Here is a 15,461-nt window from a genome sequence, read left to right as displayed (position 1 = left end):
TACCTCATTTGCTAATAGAGAATGCAAGATAGCATTCATCAATTCATGCCAATTTTTTAAGCCAATAATCCTAATATCTGCAAACACATCTTCTTTATTACTCTAATTTGATTGCATCCAAATACTGAAGAGACTACAACGTAACAAACAATTGAGAACAATGAGCGATTAAGAGAGGTTGCCGAAGTAGGCCTGCCTCTACTAATTTTTTCTTTCTTTTTCTTATCTCTATCCCTCTCACCGTCTGTTGTGGTTGTGTTTATCAAAAGAATGAAGATAAAAAAGTCCAAAAGTTGCTGGCATATAGATGATAATAAACACGTTTGCCAGTCCCCATAAATAAAGTAATTCGAGTCTGAGCTTGTACACGTTTGCCAGCCCCCATAGAGTTGACAACACAGACTAATAAAGTTGACAACACAAATACTAAAAAGGACCTCATTCCTATTTAGCTCACAACTGAAATTGGGGGTAATTAAGTAATTTCAACAGAATGTTGATGGTTTAATTAGCTTTCACACATTAAGCGATTAATCTTTGCATTTACTCTCTCTGTCTCTGTGATTTTGATCTACAGGAGCTATTGTAATGCTTGGTTGAGGAGGTTGTACAAATCACTCAAGTTCACTCATGGCCGTGGTAAATACACCCGAAAAACCATCACTGAATCAACTGTCACTGAAGTTACGTCTGTCTTGCCTTATCATATGAAATCTCACAAGCTTCAAGTGCTTATCTTTTCCATTTGTTATTGTTATTGTTTTCCAAATCACACATAAAATTGAAGTTTTAGAACTCAATTATAAAAATTTAAGCGGCATTGTATGTATAAATTAATGGGGTCGGATAAAGCCGATTGCTTTCTTTGCTAACTTCAAAGAGGTGTTTGCTTGCATTGTTAGTATGAAAAAGAACAGTGTTTATTTAGGATCAGCTGCTGTAAATTAATAAAGCTTCCGACTTTAACGGTTTACGTTACTTGGATTTGAAATAGGTTTCTTCATCTTCTGCTTTACACGGCAGAGAGAGGTTGGAGCCATGCCATGGAGAAGAGGCAGCGTCAGCGTATCTATTTGATTGGTAGGCTGAGGAAAGCAGTCTTGTTCAAAACTACAGGCTGTTTAATCTGTGTATCACTTTTTACCATTAACACATTGAATCATATGTTGATTATAGAATTGCTGCCTAATTTTTTTGGATAGTGAATGTTTTGATACTTATCTTTTGATTACTCTATTTTGAGAACTATCTTTTAGTTAATCAAGTTTTACATAACTTCTTTTATTTTCATTTTGCTAACTTTCAATTTCCAATATGTAGGCTTATGCCTCCTATATGAAAGGGAACTTGTTGTTTGAACAAGATCAGAACTGGGACACAGCATTAATGAATTTCAAAAGTGCCAGGTGCATTCTTGTCTCCTTAAATATACTGATGTTTACTCTTGATACTTTGCCATTGGAAATGAATTTGATCATCAAATCTCACCTCAAAAATAAAATAATAATGAATTAATTGATTTAGGCGTAAATTAATTTTGAGTGGAAATTTATCTCAGAAATCCCTTTGAGATGTTCCTTGTTTGGTCTATACTCTATACCCTTCACATTCTGGTTGCAATGGTGGATATTGTGGCTGTTTAATTTTTTGTTAATCTTACAGGGCTGTTTATGAGGAACTTGGCAAATATGGGGACCTAGAGAATCAAGTTTTGTGCTGAGAGCGTGTTGAGGAGCTAGAGCCTAGTATTCGTTACTGCCTACACAAAATTGGCGAATCAAATCTACAAGCCTCTGAGCTTCTGCAGATTGGTGAGATGGAAGGTCCTGCCCTGGACCTTTTCAAAGCTAAATTGGAGGTGAGTTTAATTATCTTGAAAGTAAGCCATGCATGATGCAATAGGGTTCTTTCAATGTCTTCCAGGCAGTTGCTTTGGCTATAGGCATGAGAATTTGAAAACATGAATCATTTTCAGGGAAAGGGGGAAAAAATTATATTATAACAGTTGATGAAGCTCAGTTTGAATATCTAGATGCTCTTGCACCCATTTAGCTATCATACTCTGTTATATTCCAAAATGTCTGTTTATTGTGAACGTAGTGATAAACCTTGGTTTGAGGAATATATTAACTCATCAGAGGTGGGTAGCATATATCTTGAAGTAAGGTGACTCAATGCTTCAACAATCTCTTGAATGATTCTCACATCAACTACACTCAATAAGTTTAGTCTCACCAGATTTATTGAACTGCAACCTGCCTTATAATTACTTTGCTGTATTTTGGTTCATTTTTCCATGCATTCAACTGCAGTAATTCTTGCAAGATTCATCTGATCATGGAAGCTTGTACGAATTTTGATTATGCAGTGTTGTACCCACCCTTAATTTATTGGTCATTGTTGTTTTGTGGTGTCCATAATGTAATATTATGACTCTTAACTCTGCTTTTTGGTTGATTAATTCATCCATCATCCATTTTCATAAAATTAATTTGACTTTTTTCTAAGCTTCTTCCTTGGCCTTTTTTAAGCACTCACAACCTCAGTTTTCTGGTGAGAAGTGATCCTCTGTTTGTTAAATTTAATAAAGGTCGTGAGTTCATGATGCATAATTTTCTCTTTTCTAGATGTTTATCTCAAAAAAGAAAAAATAAGTTGTTTCACAGGGTGAGCTTAATAATTCAAGTAGCTTATTCCTAGAAGGGAGGGAGCAAATCACCTGTTGTAACGTTATTAGAGACCTGGTTTTTAAAGTAAAGACATTATCCTTCTTGCTTATGGGAAATTAGTATCTCTTATGATCTGGTTGAACTTAAGACTAGTTCTGATTCTATCTGATGGTATAATAATTATCATCTTGTTGTGCAAGAATTGAAGCATGACCTAACCCCAACCCACCTTATTGCAACTTTTTGATTGGTCCCACCCCTCTTATTGCAACTTGAGTGAGGCTATGGCTATTTTGACTTTGTGTGATAAACAGTTATTGGTATTAGTCTTTATTAAATAATTATATGTTTTATCCTGTTATAGTTAAAGTTGGAAGTGCTGAGAATTTTCCACTTCATCCCTTGGAAGCTTCTGTCTATCGTACTAATGTCTTTCAATGTCTTGGTTTCAGGCTGTCATGGCAGAGGCAAGGTCTCAACAATCTGCGTCCATGACAGAGTTTCATTGGCTTGGTCATAAATTTCCAATATCTAATGCGAAAACTCGGGTTGCCATTATGAAAGGTCTGTGAAAAGCTATTTTTGATAATGATCCAGAATTGCACCATTACTTTGGGTTCAACAAAATGTTATACAGCTGTAATGATCATCTCTCATGGTGTCATCAGACATACAATGTGAATCTAGATTTTTCCTGATTTAGTAGAAAAGACCATGACTAGTTGTTTATACTTACTCTCTTAGTCTCTCTCTGGCAACTGATAATTTAGTTGATAATCTTCAACAGGATAGTCTATATATATATAAGGAAGAGAGTAGCTGAATTCAGTGCTCAAATGAATGGTCTACCAAAAAACTGCAGTACCATTGTTTTACTAAAAGTAGTATGCCAAATATGTTGCTATTAGGCTCATGGGTCAGTTTATTAGATTTATTAACAGACCTGCAAAACTTGCCGTTGAATTGTTGTCAATTTTAAAATTATAATGTATGGGATTGTTTAGAAGTTATTTCATTTGGAGAGATTTTATTGAGGAAACTCTGGTGTAGGAATTTATCATGTCTTTAAGTAGATTTGGACAAGTTTTGGTTTGGTTTTGTTATGCTATCAAGTCTTCTGCATATTACATGCTAATAGGTTTTTTAAAGAGTTTGGTATTGCATGTTTTTATGTGGGGCACTATGTTAGGAGAAGATATGGTCAGGGTGTTTGGTAGGCTTCAATTAGTTAAGCTTTTGGGACAAACGGTAATTCAACAACTTTAGTTACAAAAATTAGCCTATAACAGGTTCTGATATTCAGCTTGCTGTTTTGAGTATTTGTAATTCATGTTGATACTGAATCTGCAAAACTTGCAGTTGCTGATCCCAACTGAGACTACCCTTTCTTGTTTTCTTGTTATTAACGTATGGTTGCAGCTTGTCCTCCGTCTTGCTTCTCTCCCATGAGTTAAACCACACTAAAAGTCTTCTGATGGTTTTCAGCCACAATTGGATATTTGGCAATGATTATATTTTATGCAACTATCCCGTTTGTGGAAAATATACCTTTTTCTCTTCCTTGAGTGGTGTTTTATGTGCAAAAGGTGTGGGGAATTTGTAGATCATCTCCTCCTCCACTGTCCTATAGCCTTGAGATGTGGAGTATGATCTTTTGCTTGTTTGGTATTTTTTGGGTGATGCTTCAAAGGGTAGTTGATTTGTTGGATTGTTGGACATGCAAATTCAAGCGTTATCGTAATATAGTTATTTGTAGGCTTGTGCCGCACTGTTTGATGTGGTTTATCTAGCGGAAATGGAATTCTAGAAGCTTTGAGCGTCATGAACGGTCCATGATTGAGCTTAAGTCTTTCTTCTTTTTTACTCTTCTCGAATGGTGTCTTGTTTTACCATATTTTTCTTGTATTTCCCTTCTTGTGTTGCTAGATCATTGTAATTTGGTTTCTTGATGTTTTGCATTTTTTTACATTTCCTATGTATTGGGTTGTGTGTTTTTTAATAAAATTTTTTGTTACTTATCAAAAAAAAAAAAAAAAAACTAGTGCACTTGTAACTTCTCTGTAATTTATTCAAGTATGGTTGTGTCTGCTGGTTTTTTTCTCCCCTTCTTTACTTTTATAGTCCAAAAAGTCTCAAGTTTTGCTTTATGTCTCAAGTTTTGTTTTATGTGACAAATTTGTTCAGATCAAGAATTGGAGACAGATTTACATGGTCCAGCTGCAGATTCACTGCCAGCAGAGAAAAGACTGGCCATCTTTGACAAAAATTTTACTGCATATCATGAAGCCAGGAGCTGCATTCGGAGTGACTTGGTATGGAAAGTTACTTCATAATGTCATTATTTTATTTCTATTAGAAGTGAGGTCCATTTAACCCCTAGTGATAACTCGGTTGGGAACATGACTCATGTTACGGAGGTTGGTCATTTAAATATTTCATTCCCCCTTCACTTGGGGCCAAAATTCACTTCTCAAAAAGAGAGGAAAAAAGGACTTCATTAGATTATTCATTAAAAAAATGACTCTTAAAAAAAAATTGTAAGAAATCTTTCACACAGTTCAATCCTATTCTGTATCTTTTAGACTGCTTTCCTGATATACTGTAAATTCTAGGTCAGTGCAGGGAATGCTGAAAATGTGAAAGATGACTTAAATGGTCTTGACAAAGCCGTTAGGACAAAGAACCATTGAGCTCAACCAGTTGTTAGTTACCCTTGCAAAGAGTAAACTTACTAGGCGACGTGATGACAACAATGAGAAAGTTACCAAGCCTAAAGAGCTTGTTCGCCTATATGATCTTTTATTACAGGTTAACTATCTCTATTTAATTGCTTGTTACTTGGCTTTCTTCTAATAAAATGTACTACTGAAGTTGCAAGATGCTAGCATTAAATTCTATTAGAAAACTTTGTGAATGATTATGTTATATTTTGCAGAATACAGCTGATCTTTCAGATTTAGTCAGTTCTGGAAGAGATAGAAAACCAGAAGAGTTGGCATTTTCTGAAGAGTTTGCGCTTAAAAGTTTGTCCTTTAGAGCGGAAAGGTTTGGCTTCTGAGTTTTTTTATTTTAGTGGTCTTAGGAAATGCTTTTTATTTAGTTTATTGCTACTCCTGCAAGTATTTTAAGATTACACCCCTATGTCTTTTTAAATGTTGAAATTGATCTTCAATTGCATCACAATTCTTCATTTCTTTTCTTAAGACATCCATGTCTTTCATTTTTTGTACCTTTTGGAAAATTATAGTTTATGGATGTTTGAAATCTTAGCTTTAACAGGTTCCTTGTTCTACCGTAACCTTTTCTTTCCTGTCATCCTTATTAGCATCACCGTTTCAACTATGCTGCTCTGATGGACTTGTTTCTTAACCTCTCAACATTCTGTATGATATTAAAACCATTATTCATATGCATTTCTATTTTCTTTGATTAGTAAGTTTCAGATGAACTTGACGGGTCTTAAACCCATGATCTCATCCTCCACCTTGCTCTTACAAGGGAAGGTGGTGTCATTTTAGTTAGAGCTCATTGGAAATATTTCCTTTCAAATTGATAAGGCTGTGTCGGGTTCACAAATATATTTTTGATAATTCAATAATTCGGGTGTGGGGATTTGAATCCTAGATGTCTCAATTGGAAATATTAGGAGGTGCCAATCAGTTGAGCTACAAGGTTCTTGGTCTAGTTCCCAAAAACATAACTGAGATTACACTTGTTAAAGTTGATTTTTAGAATGGGTTTTTGTTGTTCCCTGTTCAAATTTAATTTATAGGCCTCTCAACATTTTGGCAGGTGCTTCTACTTGGCAAAATCTTACAGCTTGGCTGGAAAGAGGGCAGAAGCTTATGCATTATACTGCCATGCTCGGTCTCTTGCTGAGGATGCTCTATAGAAATTCCGAACTTTGAAGGAGAATAATCAGGTTTGTGTATATTTTTGGGTTTTCTATCTTCTGTTTTTCCCTTTTTTTTTTGCATCAATTGAATGAAATTGCTTCACAACTGTTAAATTCAATGTTGTTATCCATGGCTTGCCCATTTGACTTTTTTCTGCCTTTGCTCTCCATATGGCCAAAAATGATATATATATATATATATATATATATATATATAATATACCCCAAAACTTCCAATTCTCATCGTCTCCTTATCTTACTAAATAACTACTTTTTTAAGATCAGTTATTCTTGATGTTTTTTGTCCTATATATGACAAGTACTTCTAGTATGATAAATTAGTATATTGATGTTCTTTTTTTGTTCATTTTTGCATTCGGATTTGTTCACCGATAATTCATACGCAAAGCAAAAATATTTGGTTTTGAAAGCCTTCATTTATTTTCTTTCTATAAGCAGATAATCAAAGAGTTGAAGATGTTGTGTGACGAGTGCAGATCTAACAGTTGTATAGAGCATGCAACAGGGATCATGGAGGAGGTGAAGGCTCCAGAGAATCTCTCAAAAAGAGTCTCTAATTTGTCATTAACAGGAGCCAACAAGAAGGTACTTTTAATTCTTCTTAGAACATAAACCAAACATTATTCTTGATTCTAGCTTGTATTCATTCATACTTGAGTCATTCGGACCAATAGTTAGACGTTGACATTCTGTGTAATGGCTATGTAAGGTTTGCCTGGATCTCTCTTTTCTTTATTGTTATTTTTCAAAGAAGCATATGGGTTTGTGCGTTTATAAGAAATGTCACCATATGCAGGCATGTATATTCTAACATAGGTTTGACATTTTGATTTGAATTTGTTTTAGTTGGAGAAATACCTTCTCGAGAAACTCGACAGCTACGAGTCTGCAGTTGGTGATTCAAATGTCAAGGGTGTTTCGCGCATTGAAGTTTTCCCTCCTGCATTCCAAGCAATCCCTCGGAATCCTATTGTTCTAGACCTTGCCTATAATTTTATTGAGTTCCCATCTCTTGAAAGTAGGATGAAGAAAGAGAAGAAGGGCTTCCTAAGGCTATGGTGATGAATTTTCTTGCATGTCAAATTTGAGGAATTCTTGTAACTGTATTTAGAGCCTTTGCATGCGTTCAAATTTTGTTCATTTTTTATTTTATTTTCTTAATTTTGGAATGTTGTGCAATGAAAATTTTTGGGCTAATAACTTTTTTAAATTAACTGAGAAAAACAGTGACTGACTTTATTAGTTTGGTTGCTGCAAGAGAAAAAGAGAATAAAGTTTGAAATACTATGAACCATCAACAATTACAATGTATTGGTCAACCATTTCTTGAAATGGGTTCATTTGACTGTTCTAATTTGCTAGCCATAATTAGAGCATTAGCATTGGGATTTGTAAAATTCCCAAATTGCTATTTTAGAACTTAAAAACACTAAAACCCATCTTTACTTGGTAGTCCAAACAAAAAATATTTTACAACTTTGCTACAGTGATTTGTTGCATATAAGAATTATTGTTCATTTATGCTAAACTTAAATACTTATGTTTAATTCATCTCTCTCTCTCTCTCAAAACCCACATAGCCAAGAACCTCCATGGCTAAGACATCCAAGGCTCAGCCACCACCACCCCCACCCCCACCCCCACCCCCACGACGTTAAATCTTCTCTATTTGTCAATCTCACCACCAAGAATAATAACAATCTGAACTCCTAGTCCATAACATGTGAACAATTGCTGTTTTATTAACATAAATTAGTTGAAACCCTGGGAAAATTGTTAACATTAATTTGTTTTCTTAGCTTTATTCAATAATGAGTAGCATTAATGGAATGAAAAATATAAAACTATTTGAATTGTTTTTGAGAAGAGAAGGAAATTTTTGGGTTGAGATAATTAATGATTCTATTTTCTTGACTAAAAAATGCGGATTGGAAACAATAAGCTTTATTATCTTTTTCTTTAATTTTTTTAATTAATTTACTAATTTCAATTATAAAAAGAAAGGAAAAAAGAAAAAGAAAATAGAGGATAATTTGTCAATATGTATGGTAAAAAAAACATAATGTTGAGTAATTTTGAAAGTGTTGAATTAAAATGTCATTTTCGTGTCAAGTTGTTGGTATTTGCATTTATTTTTCCAAAGCTATATTTTTCTCTCTTCATCACAATCATCAATTTATGAACTCATTTTTATTCAAAATGCTATATAATTTTTTTGTTCTCAAAGGTGATAGAATTAGATGATAGATAAGATACAACATAATTTTGCTCATATAAAGAGATTTAGGATATCCTTTGGCCCTCTCTAGGATGAAATCCTAGTTCCGCCCCTGGACCAAGTAGAGGTCATCCTCTTCACTGGCATACCCCAAAAGCTTCACCTATAAAGATTTCACTAGTGATTATACTCAAGCCTTTCGTTCACACCATGCTAAGAGTCAATCATTATTACTGACCACATTGTGATGGATCTTGCATAATACCTTCATGCAAAGAACTCTTAGGATTTATTAGACCTCATCTTTTTTATTGCAGCCTTCTGAAGGTTGAAGAGTCTGTCATCATTTAAAAGTACATGTTCAAGGAAAAGGAAGAAAACTATAGCACTGATGTTTTCGATTAAATACTCATTTAGATGCCTTATCAAACCGCATGAAAGATGAGAGTAATGTGAGTCATAACATATGCCTTCAGAGGCAAGCAGCAAGCATGAACACTATATCAAAATTCATTGCAATGTCTAACTACTCATCAACATATATGATCTACCTTACACTAGTGAAAAAAAATTAAGTAAATCACCAAATTGGTCCCATCTTACAAAAGTTAGTCAATTTCATATTAAATTAGACTACTTCACACCAAGCATTAACATTATTATTTATAAAAGTGACCAAATCCTAAAACCTTTACCATCAACTTGATTTTCAAACTTTCAAAGCTTCACTACCTTCGTTTCGGCACTGCAAGCTAGTTAATGGGACTAAAGGGCGAACAAAAAAAAAAAAAAATTATGGGCTCTGTCATTGGGTGTGCATGATGAGTTCAAGTGAAAGTGATAAACAATAATTCATAGTATGCCACATAAAATAGTTATAAAAAATAATGCCATAAATGTTGTGATTTTGGAAGAATGAAAAACCACGTGAAAAAAGAATATAAAGAAGCTTGAGTTAATAATAAGTAAATAAATAAATTAAAAATAAAAGAAAGAGAGGAAATAATAATAAAATTAATGCAAAAGAAAAAGAAAAAAAAAGTGGTGCACATGACTCTGCCATATAACACGATTTTCTTAACAATTTTAAGTGACATATTATGGCATGTTGGTCTTTGGTGGGTGATATCATTTTTTCGTTTGAACCATTTTTTTTTTTTTAAGATTTCTTTATGTAGGGTTTGTTTGAATTACTTAGCTTGAATTGTCTGTGTTAGAGGTTTGAAGTATAGTCAATATCATATGTTCTGTCTATACTTGGCAGTTGGGTTAGTAAGTCACACTTAGGAAAATTTGACCATTTTTCATTTGTATAAATAAGGGGGTCCCAATGGGATGAGGGGCTAGCAATTCTCTCCAAAACATTGTGAGAACATAAAAAGTTTTCCATTCTAGACTTTTTACACTTAAAGAACATGACTTTCCAACTAATCATATTAGAGATTTTAGTAACTACAGCAATTTCACAATATCAAACAAACCCATTGTATACGATAGGAAATTATATTGTCCTGTTGAATTCTGTTGACTAGTTTTGATTAGGAAATATTTTGTGCCAGAGTATCACACATTTTCAATTAACTTGGATGATAATTTTCGCAATATATTATCAGATAGAGAAAAAACTAGAGTATATTCAATGTTAGTGTACATGGGAAGAAATTTGTTCCTAGTTAGATCTTTTAAGAGAAAGTTGTATCGAGCACGAGTGAAGACTTCCAAGATACAAACACTAACAAGATTTTTTTTTTTTTTTTTTATAACTTTTAATACATTCTACCCATGACACTAGTTGTTACCTATTTTGTACTAACATGTATATATATATTGTTTTGTATAACTTATTATACCTATATGCAATATTGATGAAATTTCCGATGCTACTTATTTTAAAGTTCCATTTGGATATAATAATAGCGTAGTCAACTAAATTCAATCGGTAGATAAGGACAATACTTCATTTTTTGAGTAACCTCACTAAAATTAGTAACAGGCCAACAAATCAACTAATTAAGTTGTTGTTATAAAAATAAAAAATAAAATAAAAAATAAAAAATAAAAAAAAAACTAATTAAGTTGTAAGGTATCACTTATATGTCTAGCTTATTTTGATTAGTAGTTGATCAATAATAATAGGAATCTGTTGTGTTAATTCATCGGGTAGTTTGATGTGTGGCACTTTGAGATCCATTCCTTGCTTACAAGCTACAAAGTATCTCACGATATTAGCTTAAAAATAAATATTGGCTTGATTGTTTGTTTCATCCCATGTTTGAAATATTAGAGGTAGTCATGAAGGGATTCACCTATGATTTTTGCATTTTTAGAGAAAACAACAAAATAAAAGATAAAAGTTTTTCTTATAAAACAAAAAAGATAAAAGTTTTAAAATGGAAATAGCTATCACAAATTATGTAAACAAGTAAACATATCCCAATTATCAAAAATGACGAATCAAAATCCCGTCTAAACAAGTAAACATAGTGGGATTTATCACAAATGATGAATCAAAATCCCGTCTAAAATATGTTCAAAATTTCAGTTAAGTCTATATACAGTAATAGTTAATCAATGACTGGCTGTAGAAAAAAATAATAATCATTGACAAACATTTTTAGATTTATTTTCATATGAATTTATTTTTCTTTTCCAATGTTCTCTACAAAATTTGAGTTGGACCTATTCCATTTTAAAGATTTTTTATTTTTAAAAATTGATACACGTAATGAATGACGACAACCAATGAAAGTTCGGTCTAAAATACGTTGCACTTTCAATCAAGTTTATCCACACAATAAATAAATGTGTTAAGTTAAAAAATTCAAAGTTGATGTGTATCCAAATGACCAAATTCAAAGTTGCTGCACAAGACTTAAAATGTTTTACCTATAACTATAAATGACGACCATGCCTTTGTAGAGCATTTATGTTCGAGTAAAAAACAACTTTAGCAAAATAGTATAGTCAATATCATATGTTCTGTCTATACTTGGCAGTTGGGATAGTATGTCACACTTAGGAAAATTTGACCATTTTTTCTTTGTATAAATAAGGAGGGCCCCAATGGGATGAGGGGCTAGCAATTCTCTCCAAAACATTGTGAGAACATACAAAGTTTTCCATTCTAGACTTTTCACACTTAAAGAACATGACTTTCCAACTAATCATACTAGAGATTTTATTACCTACAACAATTTCACAACATCAAGAACAAACCCTAATGTGTACAGTGTCAAATTCCATTATCTCCTATTACATTAAATAAGTCTTTAATTTTTCATCCACACAAAGTATTGAATAGTAAAGCTTCAGTTGGGCCATGGTCTTAACTACAGTTCTCAAGCATATATTGGACTTGGATGACCATTTTCACAACATATCATTATGAAAGGCAGAAAAAATTTGGAGTGTACACAACGGAAATTTCATCCTAGTAATACATTAATAGTTTAAACCCAACCACTTTGTTGGGTCAATGAGGAACCTATTCCAATTCAATGATCCCTGAATTTTGTATACAAGTAATAATCAATGAAATTTCCATCCAAAATAAGTCAGACTTTTGGTAATGAAGAAAATTGATATCTAGACAAACCAGCTATAAGGCCAACCAAAATGGACTATATTCTTAATTTCTTATTTTGATTTGTTCCATGTACAAGACTTATAGTCAATGCTTAGCGTTTAAGAGTTGAACAGCTTATCTAAAGTCCAGTCTCTAAAGCTTGAGAAAAAATCCATTTAAATTTTAAACCAACGCAAAAGAAGAAATTATAAAGGAATTAAAGAAAAAAGGAATAGTAAAAAAAATGAAAATTTAATCTACACTTAAATTCCTATAAGAATGAACACAATAACAATAGCCTTTTTAAAAATAATAAAGATTAAAAAAAAAACCTATGCTTATTTTGTATGCATGAGAAAGTACCCCGTCACAAAGGTTCATTAATTTTCAAGGCTATGCCATCATTTCCATTTTTACTCATCTTATTGCTGGCATATTATAAGGCTGCAAAAGCAACAGGTTATAAAACATGTTATTAATGACAAACTGCCATTGTGAGAGGACTTACTTGTAAGTGTTTGACATCCCAACCAAAATCTATTATATGATTAGAATCCCAATTGATCATTCTTGAATTAAATTTTCTTGCAGGATATTAATTATTTTAGGTAAGGTAGTTTCCACTTTCCAATTGATCCTAAGTCTAATTAAAACATTCACACATAAAGATTTTTTTTTTGTATTTAATAATTCAATTGTTACAACATGGGGAGGGTGTCCTCAATCCTCATAATGTATAAAGAAGAGCCAAAAATGCCATTAAAGTAAAAGACTCTTGATCATATTTTTGTACATGTCGCCATTGGAATTTTATTTTCATTATTTTTTTCTAATTGACGAATTCAATCCAGTTAATTAAGCTATTAATATCTGTAATAGGAACTTTAAAATTAGTGGAACTAGACGTTTAATCATACGTTATTCACTCCCTGTAAAATCTCTCCCTTTTTTTTTGTTGAGAAAGACGGACTTTGATTTTAGGGAAAGTCGAAATTGGTTAAACCACCAATAGTGCTTTATTCTACAATGAATTCAGTATAGGAGGACAATACTATTTGAAATTCTTGTGCTGTGAGTATAGTTTGTGTTTAATCTTAGTAATGTTTTTGTTCAAATGACAAATATTTTAATTTTTCCCTTGGAAATTAAAAAAAATAAAGTATTAATGCCCAAAATTTTTAAGGTTTTTGAACTTAATTTCTTTAATATAGAAATGTTATTTAGAATTTGAATAAATTTTTTGGATTTGTAATTAGTGTATAAATGAACAATTGAGAGAATGCGATGGTAATTCTCATTAATGCAGTGAAATATTACGTCTCTGTTTTATATACAAGAACTAGCTAACTAACTACAACGGCTACAATTTTCTACTAAGCCTAAGCTTATTGCTGGCAAAAGTAGCAAATTCGTGAAAAAACAAGTTTCTAATATCTATTGGTACAGATCATAAGCAAATTTAAAAACAAACCGCCATTGTGATTTGTGAGAGGACATACATGTTTTGTGTTTGGCATATTAATTAAAATCTATTTCACGATTAGAATTCCAGTTTATAATTTCTTGAATTAAAAATTTTTGGCGGGATATTAATTGTTTTAGGTAAGGTGGTTTCCATTTGTTCCCAAGTTTCTCTATCTAAAAGATTCATGCATAAGATTTAGAACCACGTTTCTACGTAGAACACCATTGGTATTTTATTTTTATTATTTTTCTTCCTAATCAACATATTCAGTCCAGTTGATTAAGTATTAATATATTAGTGGAATATGAAGTCTCCTCTGTTTGTGGTACATATTAGTGGCTTGAATTTAACCAACATAAAATTGTATGTCAACTGTTTTGAACCTCTTTTTTTTTTTTTTTTTTTTAATGTGAATAAGAATATAAGATCACAAAAAATAGCTAATAACCGTCTCCATCCATTATTATTATTATCATTATGTATTTTTATAAATACGATAGAATTTTCTTCTCAGAAAAAAAATAGAATTTTAACTTATACCTTTATATCATCAAGTTAAGATATCAATTAGTTTTTATGTCCCAACAATGGAAAATTATTTGATTCTCAAAAAAAAAAAAAAGTTTTTTTATGTACGTGGGGTTTGAAATTTGAATTCCAAATTTCTTACTTGATAATAAGAGACTTAATTAGTTAAACTAACCAAAACCCACTATTTTTATATAGTTTTTGCTATTATATATATGTTCTATGGTTCCAAGTAGAACCTTCAATTAAATAAAAAATAAAAACTATAGTAATACCCGGCCACTTAAAGTTAGAGTCGGACCTATTCCATTTCAATGATCCTTTGAATTTTTTTTTTTTTTTAAAAATTTTGATACACGTAATGAATGATGAATGATGATGGCCAATCGAAGTTCAATCTAGAATACAATGCACAATTGGTCAAATTAGAAAATAAAAAATTGAAATGCTTCCAAATGAACTAGAGTGTATTCAACATTAGTGTGCCTAGATGACTTCCTAGATACACACACTAACAATAAAATCAATGTGTGTCAAAATAATTTAGATTTTGACACTTGCACATTCATGAACTTTTGGTTGCACACTAGTATTGATTGGGAAAAATTTTGTGACAGAGCATCACACATTTTCAATTAATTTGAATGACAATTTCCACAATATATTATCAAATGGAGAAAAAACTAGAGTATATTCAACCTTGGTGTGCTTGGAAAGAAATTTGTTCTGAGTGAGATCTTTTGTAAGAAAATTGGGTCAAGCGCGAGGAAGACTTCCAAGATAGAAACACTAACAAAGTGGGACACATTCTATATTAATGATCCTTGAATATTTGATTTTTTTTTTTTGACAAAGTAATGAATGATGATAACAAATCAAAGCTTTGTGTAAAATAAGTTGCATAGCACTTTTCTCAAGTTAGAAAAATGCTTATAGCTGAATTGACACTTCTCCATGCACAAAGTGTTTGTGGGTTTAGAGGAGAAAGGATTTGAGCTGCGGGGTTAGCAGTATATTGTAATTATTTCTCAAAAAAAAAATTGATATATGTATCCAAAAATGAACCTATTAAAGTCCCACAAAATTGTTGCATATACAAG

At 32.1% G+C, this 15,461-nt stretch overlaps 1 protein-coding gene and 1 pseudogene across 3 annotated transcripts in view; both read left to right on the top strand.

Annotated features, from left to right (window-relative positions):
• Positions 1–15,461, top strand: part of LOC142631154 (uncharacterized) — a 64,540-nt gene that overhangs the window by 38,056 nt on the left and 11,023 nt on the right. The window lies entirely within an intron of this gene.
• Positions 1,044–7,770, top strand: LOC142631364 (uncharacterized; annotated as a pseudogene).

Source organism: Castanea sativa, chromosome 4 (genome assembly GCF_040712315.1).
Source record: "Castanea sativa cultivar Marrone di Chiusa Pesio chromosome 4, ASM4071231v1".
NCBI classification, from domain to species: domain Eukaryota; kingdom Viridiplantae; phylum Streptophyta; class Magnoliopsida; order Fagales; family Fagaceae; genus Castanea; species Castanea sativa.
This window is presented reverse-complemented; position numbering and strand designations above follow the sequence as displayed.